Here is an 18,119-nt window from a genome sequence, read left to right as displayed (position 1 = left end):
TGATATAGGGTGTTGATGTCATTAGACCACACCCCTTCTCATTACAGAGATGCACATCACCTAATATGCTTAATTGGTAGTAGGCTTTCGAGCCTATACAGCTTGGAGTAAGACAACATGCATAAAGAGGATGATGTGGTCAAAATACTCATTTGCCTAATAATTCTGCACTCCCTGTATGTAAGTAGGCCCAAGGCATCCCTATGGTCAAAGTGCAGTGTACTTAAAAGGTAGGACATATACTGATGTGCTTTACATGTCCTATTACTGAAATATAGCTAAACTTGTTTTTCACTATTGCAATGCCTTTCTCTCCCATAGGGTAACATGGGGATTGCTTTGAAATATGTTTTAAGTGTAAATTCTCATTAAGAGCAGGTAAAGGTATGGCGTGTGGGGTCTCTGAACTCACAGTTTAAAAATACATGAAGTTGTTTTTTTAATTGTAAGTTTGAAAATGTCACTTTTAGAAAGCAGGCATTTTCTTGCCTTGCCATTTTGTGCCTCTGCCTGTCTGCTGAATACACATCTGGGTCAGGATAACAGTTGGACTGTTTGTGTATTCTCTCTAGACTATTGTGCAAAGGGAGCTGAGGTGTGCCCTTCATAGCCTGATGGTCCATCACGAGGCTGATGGGTCTTTCTGAGCTAGACTGGGGGGAGAAACTGATACTTGCAGCTGAATAAGGCTGTGCATGTCCTCACACAAAGCAGTCCCCAACCCCCTGGAGTGTGTCCATTGCTAGGGCAGGGAAAGGTGGGGTCTTGTGCACTGCAAATACTTCTTTTTGAAGTTTGCCTACTTCAAAGACAGAAGTGGGAATAAATACTGGACCTCTGACACCACATGGTTAGAACACTTCTGGACTGAGAGCATTCTACCAGGAAGAAGAGCTGGATGCTGTAGGAGGGACTCCACACTGTCTTTTGCTTTGTTGTGCTGGCCTGCTGCTTTCTACTTCTGTCCTGGGAGTGAAAGGGCTGGACTTTTCATCCTCTATCCTGCTTTCCAAGGTTCTCCAAGGGCTTGAACTGAGCTTGCTTCCTGTTAAGAAGTCTCAAGGCCATCAAAGGCTTCACCTAGCAGTACCTGGGATCTCTTGCTAAGAGCCCTGACTAGTCAAGTAGTGCCAAATCCAGTTCCTGGGCCACATGGGAGTGAGTTCTGGTACAACAAGGAAGAAACTAGTGCATTGACTTCCAGAACAACTTTGAAACTGGTGCAGCTCTCTGACCCTGCACCTCTGTGTCCACTAACGCCGTGATCCATGAGCTACAACACAGGATCGATGCCACTGCAGTGCCAACAAAGTCCCACCACTGTGTGAGTCCAGAGTGCTGTGTCACCAACATCCGGGGCACCCGACTCCACCACAGCACATGTGGCCCTGTGGTGTGGTTGCTACATCATGAAGTCGATGCCTCATGTCTTGACCTGCTTGATCCATCGACCCCTCCTTGTCTTAAGGAACTGACATGTCACTGCCCATACTACATCACCTTCTCTGCAACCGTAAGGAACCAATGCTTCACCTCCCCTGCCTAGCAGTAAGGAAAAAATGCCTCACCTCCCTGTTAGCAGTAAGGAACCAATTCTGCACCATCTCCACTTGCCCCTCAGTTCCCCGACTCCATGCAATGTCTTTGTTTCCTCATCATTTTCCAAGTTACTTTACCTGAGGTCCATGAAACTCCGTGACCGGCCCACACTCCCTTTTGAGTGGTGTTAGACTGTTGGGAACGTCAAGACACCATGATAGCCCCACTTTGAGTTATTGTGTCTCTAAGAGCTTTACTAAGATTCAGGAGTTAAATTAAGATTTAGGGGGTCATTAAGACCCTGGCAGTAAAAATTGCCTACCGCTGCTGCTGCGGCGGCTGCCAAAAGACCATCGCCGCGGCTACCAGCCGTCCTCTGGATTATGACCACAGCCGGATTTCCGCCAGAAAGATGGCTGAAATCCAGCTATGGTCATGCCGGCGGATGGCGGAAAGGTGGCACTGCTGCCAGCAACAGTGCCACACCAGTAGACCGCCTCCAGCTGCATTATGAGAATAATATGGCCTGGCAGTGTTTTGCTGGCGGACGCTGCTGCTGGCAGCAGCGTCCCATCCTGTCTCCTGCTGGAGGACCCCTGACTACAGGTAAGACGGGTGCTCCGACAGGTGAGGGGGTGCGGGGTGTTGTGTGTGTTTATGTCTGTGCGTGCGTATATGCGGGTGTGTGTTGCATGTTGTGTGTGTGTCCACTTATGGATGTGTGAGTCCGTATATGTTGAGTTGTATAAATGCATGTGTGCATGTGTGCATGTATGTATGTAATTGTGCGTGAATGAATGTTGGAATGGGTGTGTGTATGCGTGTGTGTGAAGGGAGGGGCGTGTATGGGTGGTCTGGAGAGGAAGGGGATTGGGGGAAACCTGTGGACGGGGAGGGGGCAGGGAAGACCCCTATCAGTGACGGGGAAGGGATTCCCTGTCACTGATAGTGCCTACCGCCATGGTTTTCATGGCATTGAGGATGCCACGAAAACCATGGCGGTGGGCGTGGGGGGGATCATAATTCAGCAGGCGGGCAAGTGTCGGCTGCTGGGCTGGAGAGTGAAGTCTCCAGCCCAGCAGTCATTACCGCTGTGGCGGTCAGTGTATGTCATAATATAGAGAAAAGTACCACCAGCCTTTTGGCAGTATTTTCCTCCAAATTAACGCTGACCACCGGGATCATAATGACCCCATTAATCTTTGAAAGTATGTATCTTTACTTATGTATGTTTGGATTTTCATTATTTTGGTCTTGTTTTACTCAAAAAAATATTAGCTATTTTTCTAAACTGGTGTAGAATACTTTTGTGGTGTCTTCACAAATACTTTAGACATTGCTTCTGAGATAAGCCAAACTGCTTGTGCCAAGCTACTAAGGGGTTATCTTAGCTGTGTGACTCCCTTACCCTGACTAAAGTGATAAGCCCTACTTGGACAGGGTGCAAACCACTGGCAACTAGATACCTCATTTTAAATCTGTCATAAATAAGGACATATTGTTGTGTCTGTTTGTACAGACCCTGCCACCAATACTGCTTCTGTAGTATAGAAAATGGCAGCCACACCAACATAGACTGATGCTGCACCCTCATAGACTGTTGTCATCCTTGGGTAGCACACGATCACCCACCCCATGATTGGTAACAAAAGGATTGTTTTGGGCATTTAAGTTGTAGGAAGTGCTGTTTGATATTTTTTAGATAAGGGAGTGCCACTGGACAAAGCATTCATGGCAGCCATGATATCTTCACCCACCCTCACAGTTTCTACTACAGATTTGGCTGCTTCATCAGCCAGTGAATTCCCAACAAAGCGTACTCTAACACATTGATAACTCAGTGTATTAATTACACGAGCCTGTGTCAAACTGCCTTTCAGTTGACCCACTTTTTCCCAGAGCAATCCATGCTTTATAGTGTACCCTATTGAGTCTCTGAAACCATTCAGATGTCAGTAAGTTAATGTGTGTTTTCGTTACTTGTAGGCCTAGCTGGAACTTGCAGAGTCCTTGTGGAGTTCTTAGGGGCCCATCCTAAAGCTCTGCAGAATTCTGTGAACTTCTGCGAGCAGGTGTACCTACTCGACATGCTTATTTACGATATGTTTTTGATGCTTAGGAGTGCATTGCTTTTTCTCATGCTGAAAAATGTGTGTGAACATAACCACACTGTTTGCAAATGCATTGCCATTCTGTTTACTCCTGTTCTGTGCATGGTGCTGGGCCCTGTTCTGAATCCACCCTTAATCTTTTCAATCCTTTCCTTATCTGATTCACCCACCCCTCAGTATCCTTTATTTTATCAGTGTGTGTATTTGTGTTTGTGTATTTTATGTTTTTGTCTTTTTTGTGTGTTTTTGTGCGGCTTTTGGTACTTACTTTTGGCTTTCCCTTTACTTCTTCAATTTTTCCTTTCCCCATGCCTTCCTTCTCTTATTTCATCCCTTTTTTACCACCCAGTGCCAAGGGAGGGCAGGGAGAAAGGGGTTGTGGCAATGCCAGTGCAGCTGCTAGCTGTATATCTTGCGTTCATTGGCACCACAAAAGAAAAAGGGAGGAAGCCCAGCCCTGGCATTTTAGCCCATTGCACAAACAGATTGTTGGGTGGTTGTGATTATAGGGCCTCTTCTACCCAAACAATCCTATTATAGTAGCCTGGATTTTCTTCTTCTCTGGGGCTACCAATGCAGGCAACGTCGAGAAGGAAGAGAGAGTAGACTCAATGGGCATCTTGGGGCAGTCACTGTATGCCATGGTGAATGAATCTGACTGAGTCTTGTGCCATTTTAAGGTTGCTAAAGTGGTTGATTATGGTGCAATGCTGGGGACAGGGCTGCTTTGCATAAAGATGTCACCCTCTTTTTCCTCACGACCTCCCACCCTGACTGGAGCTGATGTTTCACATCTCTCCTCACCTTCACCACCCCCACGTTCTCTCCTCTTCTGGTGTCTCTCAGACTTTGATTGGGCTGAATCCATGTCCAGATCATCTTCATTAGAAGTGGCACTTGGAGAAGATGGTGAAGTACCCTTCCTTTTTCTTGCTGGAGACCTGGGAACCGATTAATCTAAAAGAGGATGTTCCTGTTCTGTAAGATGCTTCTGCTCCAACTTCAGGAAGTTGTACTTTTGCTGGCTACAGCTGCTGTCCAATTTCCTCTGTTTCGTTAAATAATTAGGTACTACTTTGCAAAAGGTACCAATCCAATTCAAAGTCACTGCTCGTTGGCATCGCCAAGATTGCAGTGGCTGGCTCACTGACAGACAAGGGCTTGGGCTTAGGTTGGGGTTGTGCCATTGATGCAGGAATGCTGCTTACAAGTTCCTACCCAGAGGCCCGTGTCTCCTGAAAACTTTGTTGGTTGGCACACCAGTGTAGAAAGACAATTCTTCTCACTGGGCACATTTTTGGCAGCACCTTTCTTTGGAGCCATCTTAAAGCTATTAGTTGGCAGTGGCACTAAGCAGTGCAAGAAGATGAGATTGGAGGACTGAAGTGACATCAGTACTGTTGGTGATGTCTCTTCTCTTGGGCACCTAAAAGAAGCAAAGAAGAAAAACATTTGGTGAAACACAGCACTGTTGCAGTTTGAATTAGTACAGAAAAGGACAATATAATTTTGGGTGGTTGGTTATTTAGGTAATAATTAACAACAACTTATCCAAACATTTTAAAGTCAAACCCCACCATCTTAAACAATGAAGGCTAGTGTGTGCCCATGGCAGGCAGGAGGCCCAAGGGGAAATGGAATAATACCTAAAAAATGAATGCTGTTGTGCAGCTGTGCACCTGTGGCAGTCAGGTGTGGATCGATCGATTTGAGGCAAAGTGCAAAAAAAAAAAATTATAATTACCTTAAATAAAAAATATAAATAAAAAAAAATTAATTAAAATTGAAAAATAAATAAAAATACATTACAATAAAAACAAAATAAAAATTAAGATGAAAAAATAATATAAAAAAATAAAAATGAATTGCTGATGAGTTTCCTACAGGAGTATGATAAAACTATGGGGAGGCACGCAGGCGAAGATGAAAGACACAAAAAAATGCATGTAATATAAAGCACTGTGCATCATATTCATAACATATATATATTTATATATATACACTACAATGATCATCAAGCATATTATTTAACTGATATCACTTGCAAGCCTGTGGCAAAAGCACACTGGCTAACCGCACAAAATGACCGCCAGCCACATAGTCAAACAACAGCAGTGAGCAAGGAGGCATGCAAGCCAATGACAAAAGCACATGGCTGTCTGCACAAAATGGCTCCTGGCCACATGTCCAAACAAGAACAGCAAGCAAGGAGGCATGCAGAACAAAGAACACATGTGAGCCTATGGCAAAGCATACTGGCTGAGTATACAAAGTGGCCTCTGGCCATTTGTTCAAACAACAACGGCAAGCAAGAAGGCATGGAGAACAAAGAACACATGCAAGCCTATGGCAAAAGCACACTGGCTGAGTACATAAAATGGCCTCTGGCAACATGGTCAAATGACAATAGTGAGTAAGAAGGTTTGAGAAAAAAGAACACATGCATGCCTATGGCAAAAGCACACTGGCTGAGAACACAAAGTAGCCTCCGGTCACATGGTCAAAACAACAACAGCAAACAAGGAGGCACGTAGAACAAAAGACACATGCAAGCGTATGGCAAAAGCACAATGTCTGGCTACACAAAATGGCTCCTGGCCACATGTCCAAACAACAACAGCAAGCAAGGAGGCATGGAGAACAAAGAACACATGTGAGCCTATGGCAAAGCATACTGGCTGAGTATACAAAGTGGCCTCTGGCCATTTGGTCAACCAACAACGGCAAGCAAGAAGGCATGGAGAACAAAGAACACATGCAAGCCTATGGCAAAAGCACACTGGCTGAGTACATAAAATGGCCTCTGACAACATGGTCAAATGACAATATTGAGTAAGAAGGTATGAGAAAAAAGAACACATGCATGCCTATGGCAAAAGCACACTGGCTGAGTACACAAAGTAGCCGCTGGTCTCATGGTCAAAACAACAACAGCAAACAAGGAGACACGTAGAACAAAAGACACATGCAAGCATATGGCAAAAGCACAATGTCTGGCTACACAAAATGGCCACCATCCACATGGTCAAACAACAACAGCAAGCAAGGAGGCATGGGAAACAAAGAATACATACAAGCCTACGGCAAAAGAATACTGACTGGCTGCACAAAATGGCCACAGGCCACATGGTCAAACACCAAGCAAGGAGGCATGGAGAACAAAGAACACATTCAGGCCTATAGACACAGATTAAACAAAATGGCTCTGGGACACATAGTAGCAAGACAAATGGTGGTCTATGGCAATCACACTCACAAGAGACATGGTAACACTGAAGTAAACACCTCCATTCATTCAGCCATGATAAACATGAAAAGTAGCTGAGCTGGAAAAAGTTCACAACAAAACTCTTTCTCCTATGGCATCAAATATTACCTCTCATATACACTTTTTGCAGAAACAAACCATGAAACATTTTTTATTTAATCCGATGTCATTCATGCCCTAAATTTATGTTTTACAAACAAATGCCACAGAAACATTTTTTTCCATGCACTAATGACTAATACTGGTAAAATAAATGAATATTGTAAATGTAACAAACATAGATAAAAGGTATTAAACTGTGTGACATTTTTCCTTTACAAAAATTGAGTATGAAATGCAAAGCATTGACTAGGCCCCTACTGAAACGCCAGGGCATCAACTACAATGAAATGTAAAAATCAAATAAAAGTACAAAGAAATACTGGTGCATGTTGTATCAAAAAATCAACAGCCTTACTTACTTGTGTATTCTAACAAAAACAAAGGCCCTCATTACGAGTTTGGCAGGTGGCAGAGGCCGCCCGCCAAACTTGCACCTCCAAAAGGCCACCTGTGCGGCCAGAACACTGCCAGCCCTACAGGGCAGACGGGTGGAAACAGTGTTTCAGCCCTCTGGCTCTGCAGTAAACAGGGCCTTAAAATTTATGCTGGCTCGTAATCGAGCTGGCACCAATGTGGCAGTGAGTTGGGTGCAGCAGCACCCGTCATACTTTCCACTGCCCGTAGTTCGGGCAGTGAAAAGCGCAATGGGGCTGTCCATGGGGGGCCCATGCACTGCACATTCTAAGTGCATGGACAGTGCATGGGCCCCTTTCTGCCAGCCTTTGCATGCCAAGTCCCCTTGGGAAAGACTGGCGGATAGGGGACTCATAATCCCCAGGGCAGTGCTGCAAGCACCGCTGCCCTGGTAGATTACAACGGCTGAGACTGCCAGGGTCATAATTCACATTTTTTTATTTATATATTCAGCAGACAAAGAGAGTGATCGTTCCACCTTGAAATCCAAGTGAAAACTGACCAGGAGATGGACAAAGCATTGGGAGAAACCTGCTGGATAGGAACAAGAAGTTGGAGTTTCTGGGGCACTTCCTTATTGTTTGGAACAAAAAGGCTTCTCGTACTAAAAACAACTTGAATGGTCTGTTTGAGTAGAAAATCCACTTGACTTAATGGAGTTAACAACTTCTTGCATGGAGAATCTGCTTGAGATACATCCACAGTCACTCGCAATCAACATTGTAATGGCACACTTGTGGCCGCAAGCTGTGTGAGCTGGTGCAAAATCTTACACTCACTCGCCAGCGGCCTGACACTATTGTGGATATGTAAGCTAGTGCCATAAACAATTCCTGCAAGCAAACGGAAAAAAACTGTTCTGCTACATGGCACATGGTGGAAATTTGTGAGCTCTGCATTACTCGAGTGCCCGAATTCGGCAAACTTCGCAAGCAGTGCATATCTTAATACCCAGGCCTGATTATTTCACTATGAGACTGGGGAATTCTGGATCCATATTTTCTAGAGGCCGAATCAATTCAGCTATTTGTGCAGTACAATCCCCTAGGGTCTGTGTGAGAGCTTTTCGAGGATGGACTTTTCCATCCTTCATTACACCATGTGCCACTGCTCAGGCCGCGGAGTACTGATGCTGAGTGCCTATAGCAAGCTGGACTGAACCATCAGTATATATTAAATATTTATACTATTCAAGAGGCTGTATCTTACAGGGCATGGGGTATTCTTGTTCATATTTGGAGAAGTTCCTAAGTTTGTTGCTTATGGTCAAAGACATAGGGGCATACTTATGACTCTGTTTGCATCACGTTTGCACTACGCAAGGTGGTGAAAGAGTGATGATAACCTTTTAAAGTGATGAAAAGCCACTTTGTGTGGCTCTGAGTGGCTCCAAAAAAATTAAATCATGCAATGCAGCACATATCACTGCTTTACCTTATTCTGCCCTTACCCAGGGGAGGTGGAACAAGGAGAAATATTTTATTTCTTTTTGCAATCTGCAGCGACTTAGAATGAGGAAGGAGCCTCTTGGAATTTCTTTTGTGCAGGAAGGTGCCCCTTCCTTCAAAATAACAGTCCTTACTACAACTCGAGCATGTCTGCTACACATATATACTTAAACTTTCTTGTATCCTACAACGCAGACAAGATCTCTGCCTATTTGCATTTATCAGTTTAAATCTGTGTGGTGTCAAATATCAATGTTTGTAGAATTGTTCCCAACAGTAAGTTATCTTATACTTCATTGCAATGTCCTCTCACAGATTCTCGCTTTCTCCCTCTTTTATTTGGCTGTTGCTGTGTGCATTGGTCTGATTCCCCTTTTTTAGTAGTTTGAATATAGCAGCTATCTAAGAGTGACCGACGCTACTGACTAATTTTTGTAAGATACGAAATTACCAATACTTAATTTATCAATACTTTCAATATATGAGATACCATGATATTTCACGTTTTCCCTAAGGCTACCTGGAGATGTCGGCACCAAAAGCAAAATTCTTAAATTCATTGCCTGTTTCCCATGTTATAACCTCATTTTGGCACTTTCACAAATGTAATTTCAAACACAATTTACAGCCACATCGGGATTTGCACAAAACTTGTCATGGAGCCTGGAACAGTGACAAACGTTGCTAGCTAATGCTGTTCATTCTGAGAAAGACCATACCACAACTCATCATTAGATTGATCTTCCAAATTATCATGGTTATAGAAACTATAACTCTGAAACAGGCTGCTTTAAAATTATGGAATATGTATTTCTATACTACTCATTACAACACTGACGACTGCCTTGATTGCAGTTACTAGAACTTCCAGATTGACATTTTTATCCTTATGTTTTCAACTTCATTTTTAAATTTGTTTAAAGTACAAAGGCCCCATATATATTTTGCTTGTTTATTGATGTGTGGGCTCCATAATAGACCAAGGGCCAGATTTATCAAAGGTTTTACATCGCCTTTGTGCTTCGCAGGGGCACTCAGCGCGATGCAAAACGTAGAATGAGATTTGCCAAGCCACACAACCCCAGCTTGCATGATGCTGCCTTCTGTTAGTCTGCCCAAGAGTGGCACTCCATGGGTATAGTGTGGGTGTTTCCACTCATCCACTCAAGTATTTTGGAAAATTCCCACATTTATGATGAGTGGAAGACCTGGAAATGCAAGAAATGCTATGACTTCCCATTCTGTAGAACACATATGAAGAGCAAAAAGCCTCAGAGGAGGACTGTTTTTTGTGCAGGAAGGTGTCCCTTCCTGCACAAAAACAATCCTGCCTGCATCACAGGTACCCTTGCATCATGATGCAAGCTTCCTGCATCAGCACTGGGAAGCTAATAGGGGGGTCAGTCTGACCCCGGCGGGCGGCGGGAGCCGCCCGCCTGGCGGGAACCGCCGAATGACCACACAGCGGTCAAAAGACCACGGCGGCCATTCTGGCTTTCCCGCTGGGCCGGCGGGCAACCACCAGAAGGCCGCCCGCCGGCCCAGCGGGAAACCCCCTGCAACAATGAAGCCGCCTCCGAATGGAGCCGGCGGAGGTGTAGGGGTGCGACGGGTGCAGTGCAAAGCAGACACTGAAAATCTTTATGGGGCCCTGTTAGGGGGCCCCTGCACTGCCCATGCCAGTGGCATGGGCAGTGCAGGGGCCCCCAGGGGCCCCAAGACACCCGTTCCCGCCATCCTGTTCCTGGCGGTAAAAACCGCCAGGAACAGAATGGCGGGAAGGGGGTTGGAATCCCCACGGAGGATTCCCTGGGCCAGGGGTAAACCGGCGGGAAACCGCTGGTTGCCCTTTTTTGACCGCGGCTTTACCGCCGCGCTCAGAATGGCCCAGGAAGCACCGCCAACCTGTTGGCGGTGCTTCTGCGGTCCCCGGCCCTGGCGGTCTTGGACTGCCAGGGTCGGAATGAACCCCATAGTGTGTTAATGCAAGGAGAAGACAGGAATGTGCCATGTAATTTTAAATATGGTGAATTCCTATCCTCTCCCAGTCATGCAATGCAGGTCAGCAGTGTCTTGCTATGCTGTGTGACATCTTGATAATCCATTACCCTAAATATCTAAAAGAGGAGCACTGAGGGTTATTTAGAGTCTGTTTGCATGAAATCTTTTATGCCATGGCAGGAAAGGAATGTACTCCACTGTCATGTCATACTTTGCGCTCTCTGCCTACAGAGGACCTGTCAAAGTGGTGGTCAAATTAAAATTTCTCAGTGGTCACCAAGTTTCATGCTGTCGGTGAGCAAGATTTTTTACATTAAAAAAAAGCTCCCAAAATGAAAGATGATTTCAGGAAAACAAAAAACTAAGGCCCCCATTATGACATTGTAAATCCCACTTACCGCCGCCGCTGCATGACATCCGTTCACCATATTATGACACACACAAACAAAAATGTCACTATTCAGCCACAGACACAAATCACCACGGCAGACATTCAATGGTGGTAAACTTTTGGCTGTACATATGCCTTGCTCAAAATACACACACACAAACAAAAAAACACCACATTGGACAAATTAAACAACACACACCTGACACCCATAAACACCACACCCACACACCTGACACCCATACACACCACACCCACCACTATAACACACACACCACATAACCCACAACTCTTTAGGACTACAAACAATTGCAACCAGAGAGAAACAGCAGGACCACTGCCACAACCAGAGCCACACACCACTCACACCTATACCCCACTCACGAACCCCACATCACAAACCCCAACACATTACCCTACACACCCTCATCTACACACCTCATACAACACCCAAGGCACCACAAAGACACCCCAGATTCTCAGAGGAGAAGCTAAGGGTCATGGTATAGGAAATCATCAGGGTAGAGCCATAGCTATTTGGAGCACAGGTGCAGCAGATATCAATAGCTAGGAATATGGAGCTGTGACAGAGATTTGTGGACAGAGTCAATGGCATGGAACGGCACCCAAGAACCAGGGATGATATCACAAAGAGGTGGAATGACCAACGGGGGAAGGTATGGTCCATTGCAGCAAGACACCAGCTCGCTGTACAGAGGACTGGTGGTGGGTCCCCACCTCCTCCCCCACAACTAACAGCATGGGAGGAGCAAGTCTTGGCAATCATGCATCCTGAGGGCCTGGCCGGAGTCGGAGGAGGACTGGACTTTGGTATGTCAACTCTCTACTACTATCACCCCTACCTGCATGCCATCACATACCCCCACCTTCACCCTCACTCCCATCACTCCACCACTTCCCACACACCCCACCATCACATCTCACTTATCCCAATACCAAGCCCTGCACGCCATACCAATGCATGGACACCACTCACAGACCTGCATGGACACCTATCACTAAAGCATGCACGCTAGAGAGAATCAGCTAGCCTACCACATACCAACGTACACAATTGAAAGCTGCCAGGGTAAATCCAACCAAAGAGGGCAAGCCACTGATGCACAATATGTCAGGCACAGAAAAAATAATGTATCATTTACATCCCCACAGGTATCCCAGCCAATGTCACTGATGAGGAGGTGCCAGTAATATCCAGCCCCCCAACTGAAGAGGCCCACAGTGATGACAGCAGCTCTGGTCACCTGGATCTGGATGACCAACCTGGCCCATCAGGGACCTCTGGATAGTCGGTTACCCAAGCCCAATCACAGACAACCACAAAGCCTCCCCCATCTGGAAACATCACCACACCAGAGTCCCCAAACCTCTGTTCCCAGGACACATCAATCAGCAGTGTGCCCATCTGTACAGTGGACCACAGGCTACACCTTGCACCCACGACAATCAGGGACCTGGGGTCAGTGGCAGTGGGCACACGGTTTAGGCTACAGAAGCACAGGAAAACAGGGAAACTGAGAGGAGTGCTGTGCACCAGGGAAGGGCAGTCCCAGGGAACCGACTCTCCAGGAGGCACTTGCAGAGATCCTGGAAGTATACCAACATTCCCAGGACACAATGGGCCAGATCCTGGACAATGTGCAGAAGAATAGACAGCTGTGGGAGGGACAGTACCAGGGAATCAGGGATGACTTGCAGACCATCAACACCACCCTGGTCTCCATAGCAGGGGTGCTGGCAGACATGGCCAATATTATGAGGGAGGTAGTCTCACAACAGCGGGCCCCTGCCACTAGCCAGACATCTGCCTTCTACCTCTGCTGCCGCTAGTGGACAGAAGGCCCTGCCACAGGACCAACAGGCCACCAGCACCCCTCCCCCTGCAGAAGGAGAACCACCCCACAAACGTTCTCTGCGATCCAGGCAGAAGCCAGAGACTATTTCCAAGACCCCGCCAGGAAATGAGACTCTCCTGATTGTCACCCTTGTGTCCCACTCGGTTACCCTGTCCACCTGGAACTGCCATAGCTCACCTTCCTATATCCCCATGAACAATGCACCTGTGCTAAGGACTGGAACTATACCCTGGAATTTCCTCCATCATCACCTCATCCCATTGCACTTCCCCTCTTTTTCTTAGCACTTAAATAAACACCATTGAAAAAAAATCAAAGTATGGAGTATGTCACATTTATTAAGAATGTATAAGTTTAATCAAGTACAAACATTGAAATTCAACTGTACAGTAAATGAGCACATATGAAAGACCTTTAGTTGCTGCAGTGATCACACCAGCAGTTATCGTGAGGCACCAACATCTGTAAAAGGAATTGCCAATGGGTACAGTAAGTGGTTATAGAAGTGGGAAAAGAATTTCAAAATAATGACAATGAAATGCAAAGTAACACTGTCTTACCTGTGTGTCATTGGAAATATTGCCTGATCACTGCTGTTCTGTTGACTTCATCCTCATTCTCTGCCTCCTCAGTCCTCATCCTCACTGTTCAGAGGGTCCACTGCTGCCACAAGGGCATCTCCAGTCTCCCCCTCCTGCAGAAAAGGTACATGGTGTCTCAAGGCAAGGTTGTGCAACATGCAGCATGCCACTATTATCTGGCAGACCTTCTTTGGTGAGTAGAACAAGGATACACTTGTTGATGGAGGCACCGAAACCTGGCCTTCAGGAGGCCAATGGTTTTCTCTATGATCCTTCTGGTTCACCCATTTGCCTCATTATAACATTCTTCTGCCCTTTTCCTGGCATTCCTCACAGGGGTCAGTAGCCATGATAGGTTGGGTGAGCCAGAGTCACCTGCAATTATTGAGGAACAACATTTAGCCACATACTACCCCATATAGTCCACACATACCCATACCCCAACATCTACTGGGTGGAAACCAGGGCTCACCTATTAGCTACACCCTGTGCCTCTGTAGTTGGGCCATCACATTTGGGATGCTGCTATTCCTCAGGACAAATGCATCATGTGCCAACCCAGGATACTTAGCACTGACATGGGAGATGTACTGGTCCGCCAAGTACACCAGCTGTACATTCATTGAGTGAAAACTCTTGCGATTTCTGTACACCTGTTCATTTTGATGGGATGGGACAAATGCAATATGTGTCCCATCAATCGCACTAATTATGTTGGGGATATGTTCCATTGCATAGAAGTCAGCCTTCACTGTGGCCAAATCTTCCACCTGGGGAAATACAATGAAGCTGCACATGTTTTTTAATCAGGGCAGACAACACTCTAGTCAGCACTATTGAGAACATTGGCTGTGACATTTTTGCTGCCAAGCCCACTGTCACTTGGAAAAAACCAGTTGCCAGGAAATGGAGAACTGACAGAATTTGCACAAGAGGGGGGATCCCAGTGGGGTGACGGATAGCAGATATCAGGTCAAGCTCCAATTGGGCACACAGCTCTGTGATTGTGGCCCTGTCAATTCTATAGGTGAAGATGATGTGCTTGTCCTCCATTGTTGCCAAGTCCCCCAGGGGTCTGTACACGGGGGTATGTCTCCATCTCCTATTCATCCACAGCGGTAGCAATCTAAGGAGCAAAAGAGTGAGGAGCTGGTCACAAACTGAACAATGGGGCTACAACTGTACAATGCATGTTGTCAAATTGTAATGGGTAATTGAAATTGTCCTGTATGTCCAAAATGAATCAGTGACGTAATAATTATCCAAGGCCTGCCCCCCCCACCGCTGAAATGGTGTCCGCCTGTCCTGTGTGGAGGGCCAGGTGAAGTGAGGTAATTCCTCTGACATTGTGCACCGTTGCAGGAATCGGTCGGGAACCGCTGTGAAACGCCTTATAATTGAACCCTATGGGCTACAGTGGCCAATAGTTATGTACGCCGGCGGTGAAGGTATGCACCGCTGCATACATGACCACCATTTTCTATTATGCTCCTCACTTGTTACCTAACTTTTCATAGGAGATGACCTACGCTGCATGTGCTGCTGTGACCTATGTCTGGAACCTACCATGGCCAGTGTGACTGGGAAAAGCACCCCTTCCTTCACTTCGGCAGAGTTGGAGAAACTGGTGGATGCTGTATGAGCCTCCAGACCAACAGGTGAGTATACTGTGGGCATGATGCATGTGGCATGAATGCATGGAGTGGGGTGTGAAGGTATTGTGTAAGGGGGTGGGTGGATGTCCCCTGGGCGGCATACAGGTTGTGTGCTGGGCTATGTGTAAATGGTGATGTGAAGGGGTATGGTGGGCCATATGTTTAACAGACAGGACTGTCAGACAAATACTATTTTCCTGTGTGTATTCCCTCTGCAGGTCAGCGCTCATCAAAAGAAGGGTACATGGCATGCCATCGCCAAGGAAGTGCGGACCCTGGTGGTCTATGGCAGGCAGAGCACCCACTGTCGGAAACGGTGGGTGGGCCGGAGACGCTGCGCACGGAAGACTGCAGAGGCCCAGCTGGTCATGGCCTCCCAATGAGGAAGGGGTGCCCGTCGAACCCTGACCCCCTGATGGCCTGCATACTGGTGGTGGGCTATCCTGAGCTGGATGGGCGCTTGAGGGCATCACAGCAGCGACAAGGGGGTGAGTACAGTGCCCATCATTATAACTTACACATGGTAGGGTGGTACCTGGGTGAGGGATGTGTGTCAGTGGGTGCCCCTAGGCCAGGCATGACACTGCAGCATAGGTCCCTTGGTGACTAGGGTCCAGAAGGGATAATCCTGCTACATAAGTCGTAGACATCCACTACTGGTCAAGGCTGAGTGGGTCCCTGGTGTGCTGGATTTGGCGGTGTGTGCCCCTCACCATGCCTTGTTAGCTAGCAATATCACTGGTACTTCAATGCATAGTGTGTAGACCTGTACCCTGCATGTAAGTGTGCTGGGTATGCCAACGGTGGTGTTGGGGTAGACATTGACACAGTATATCCTTTGTCTTTTACCCCCCATTTTGTTTTGTCACCCTCTCCTTATGTGCATTAGCACCATCTGGCGGAGGAGCAAAGGCACTGGTGATGGATGTAGCTGTATCCCACAGGACCTAGGAGGCGGAGTCCACCGACGGTGAGGGCACCAGTGGGACGGAGGGTGAGGGGAGCACCACGGAGGAGACTGGAGGGGACAGTTCAGACACAGATACCTCTTCCGATGGAAGCTCCCTGGTGGTGGTGGACACCTCTGTGACCACCCTAGCTACAGGTACAGCCACCCTCCCAGCAGCCCCTCATCGAGTTGCCCGTTCCTGCTCACCCAGGAGGGTAGACATCTCCTTTGCCCCAGGCACCTCAGGCCCTGCCCCAGTTAGCCCTGCTGCCCTGAGTGAGGAGGCTAGTGACCTCCTGAGATCCATCTCCGAAGGGCAGTCAACCATTGTGAATGCCATCCAGGGGCTGGCAGCCCAGATGCAACAGACTAATAGAATCCAGGAGGGCATTCACACTGGCTTGACGGCCCAACAGAGATCAATCCAGGCTCTGATCTCCTCTCTGATGGCAGCCATTGTCCCTGTTTCCACCCTCCCCCCTCCAACTTCCTCTTCCCAATCCCATTCCTCTCAACCCCAACCTATCCCAAACACAAAGGCAGACGAGCATGCACACAAGACAACACATAAGAGTGGCACAGGGAAACACAAGCACCACACATCATCGCACAGGCACTCACACAAAGACCATCCAGATGCAGACATACCAATATCCACTATTTCCACTGTGTCCCCCTCCTCCTCGTCATCCACCTCCCTCCCAGTAGCATCTCCACTCACACTTGCATGTACTACATCCTCATCCACTACCTCTATCACCAGCATACCCATCACTACACACCCGTCACTGGCAGTCACCACCCACACATCCATGCACACGTCCCCTGTGTCCTCTCCCAGTGTGTTTGTGACCCCTCCTTCCAAAGTACACAAGCGCAAGCACCCACCCACCCAACAGCCATCCACCTACAACAGCATCCAGCCTATGCACCTGCACCCAAACTCAGTAGACACCTCCAACAACCACTCCCTCTTCCTCCACTCCCAAACCCTCTCCCTCTTCCTGCCCCAGTGTCCCTAAGAAGCTTTTCCTGGCAAACATTGACCTCTTCCCTACCCCTCACCCCCCCATCCTTCCCCTCGGGCCAGGGCGGCCAGAACCTATGCCAGCACCTCAGCCACCAAGTCCACCTCTGCTGTGGTTTCTGCAGCTATCAGAGGCTCAAAGGGGGCACCTGTCAGCCCAGCCAGTGTGTCACCAATCCCTGCCAAGGCAAAGACCATCCCGCCACCTGGCAAGGTGAAGAAGGGGACAGCATCCAGCAAGCGGAAGGAGCCACAACCACCCAGCAAGGCCACCTCAAAGGCTCCAGCTGCCATACCCAAGGTCACACCACCATCTGCCAAGGTGAGGAAGAGGCACAAAACACCAGGCAAGACACTTCCGCCGTCCGAGGCTGTAGGTGAAGGCCTGGTGGCTACCAGCACAACCGCCAGCATCGCCACCTGCACAGCAGCCAGCACCACCACCAGCCCCGCCACTAGCACTGCCACAAGCACCGCCATCTGCACCGTCACCTGCTCCGCCACAAGCACCACTACTGTCAGCAACAGCAATCCCAGTGCGCAACCATCTGAGGCTGCAGGAGAAGGGCTGGAGCCTCCCTCCACCACTGGCAGCACCTGTACTGCGGCCAGCCCAGCCACCTGCACCGCTGCAAGCACCGCCACCTGCACCGCTGACAGTAGCAGCACTACCAGCAACAGCAGCCCAGTAGGCAGCCTTCCTCCACCACTGCCAGCACTCCCACCAGCACCGGCAGCACCACCAGTTTCCAGCCGTAG

This window comes from Pleurodeles waltl, chromosome 2_2 (genome assembly GCF_031143425.1).
Source record: "Pleurodeles waltl isolate 20211129_DDA chromosome 2_2, aPleWal1.hap1.20221129, whole genome shotgun sequence".
NCBI classification, from domain to species: Eukaryota; Metazoa; Chordata; class Amphibia; order Caudata; family Salamandridae; genus Pleurodeles; species Pleurodeles waltl.
Note: the sequence above shows the minus strand (reverse complement) of the source record.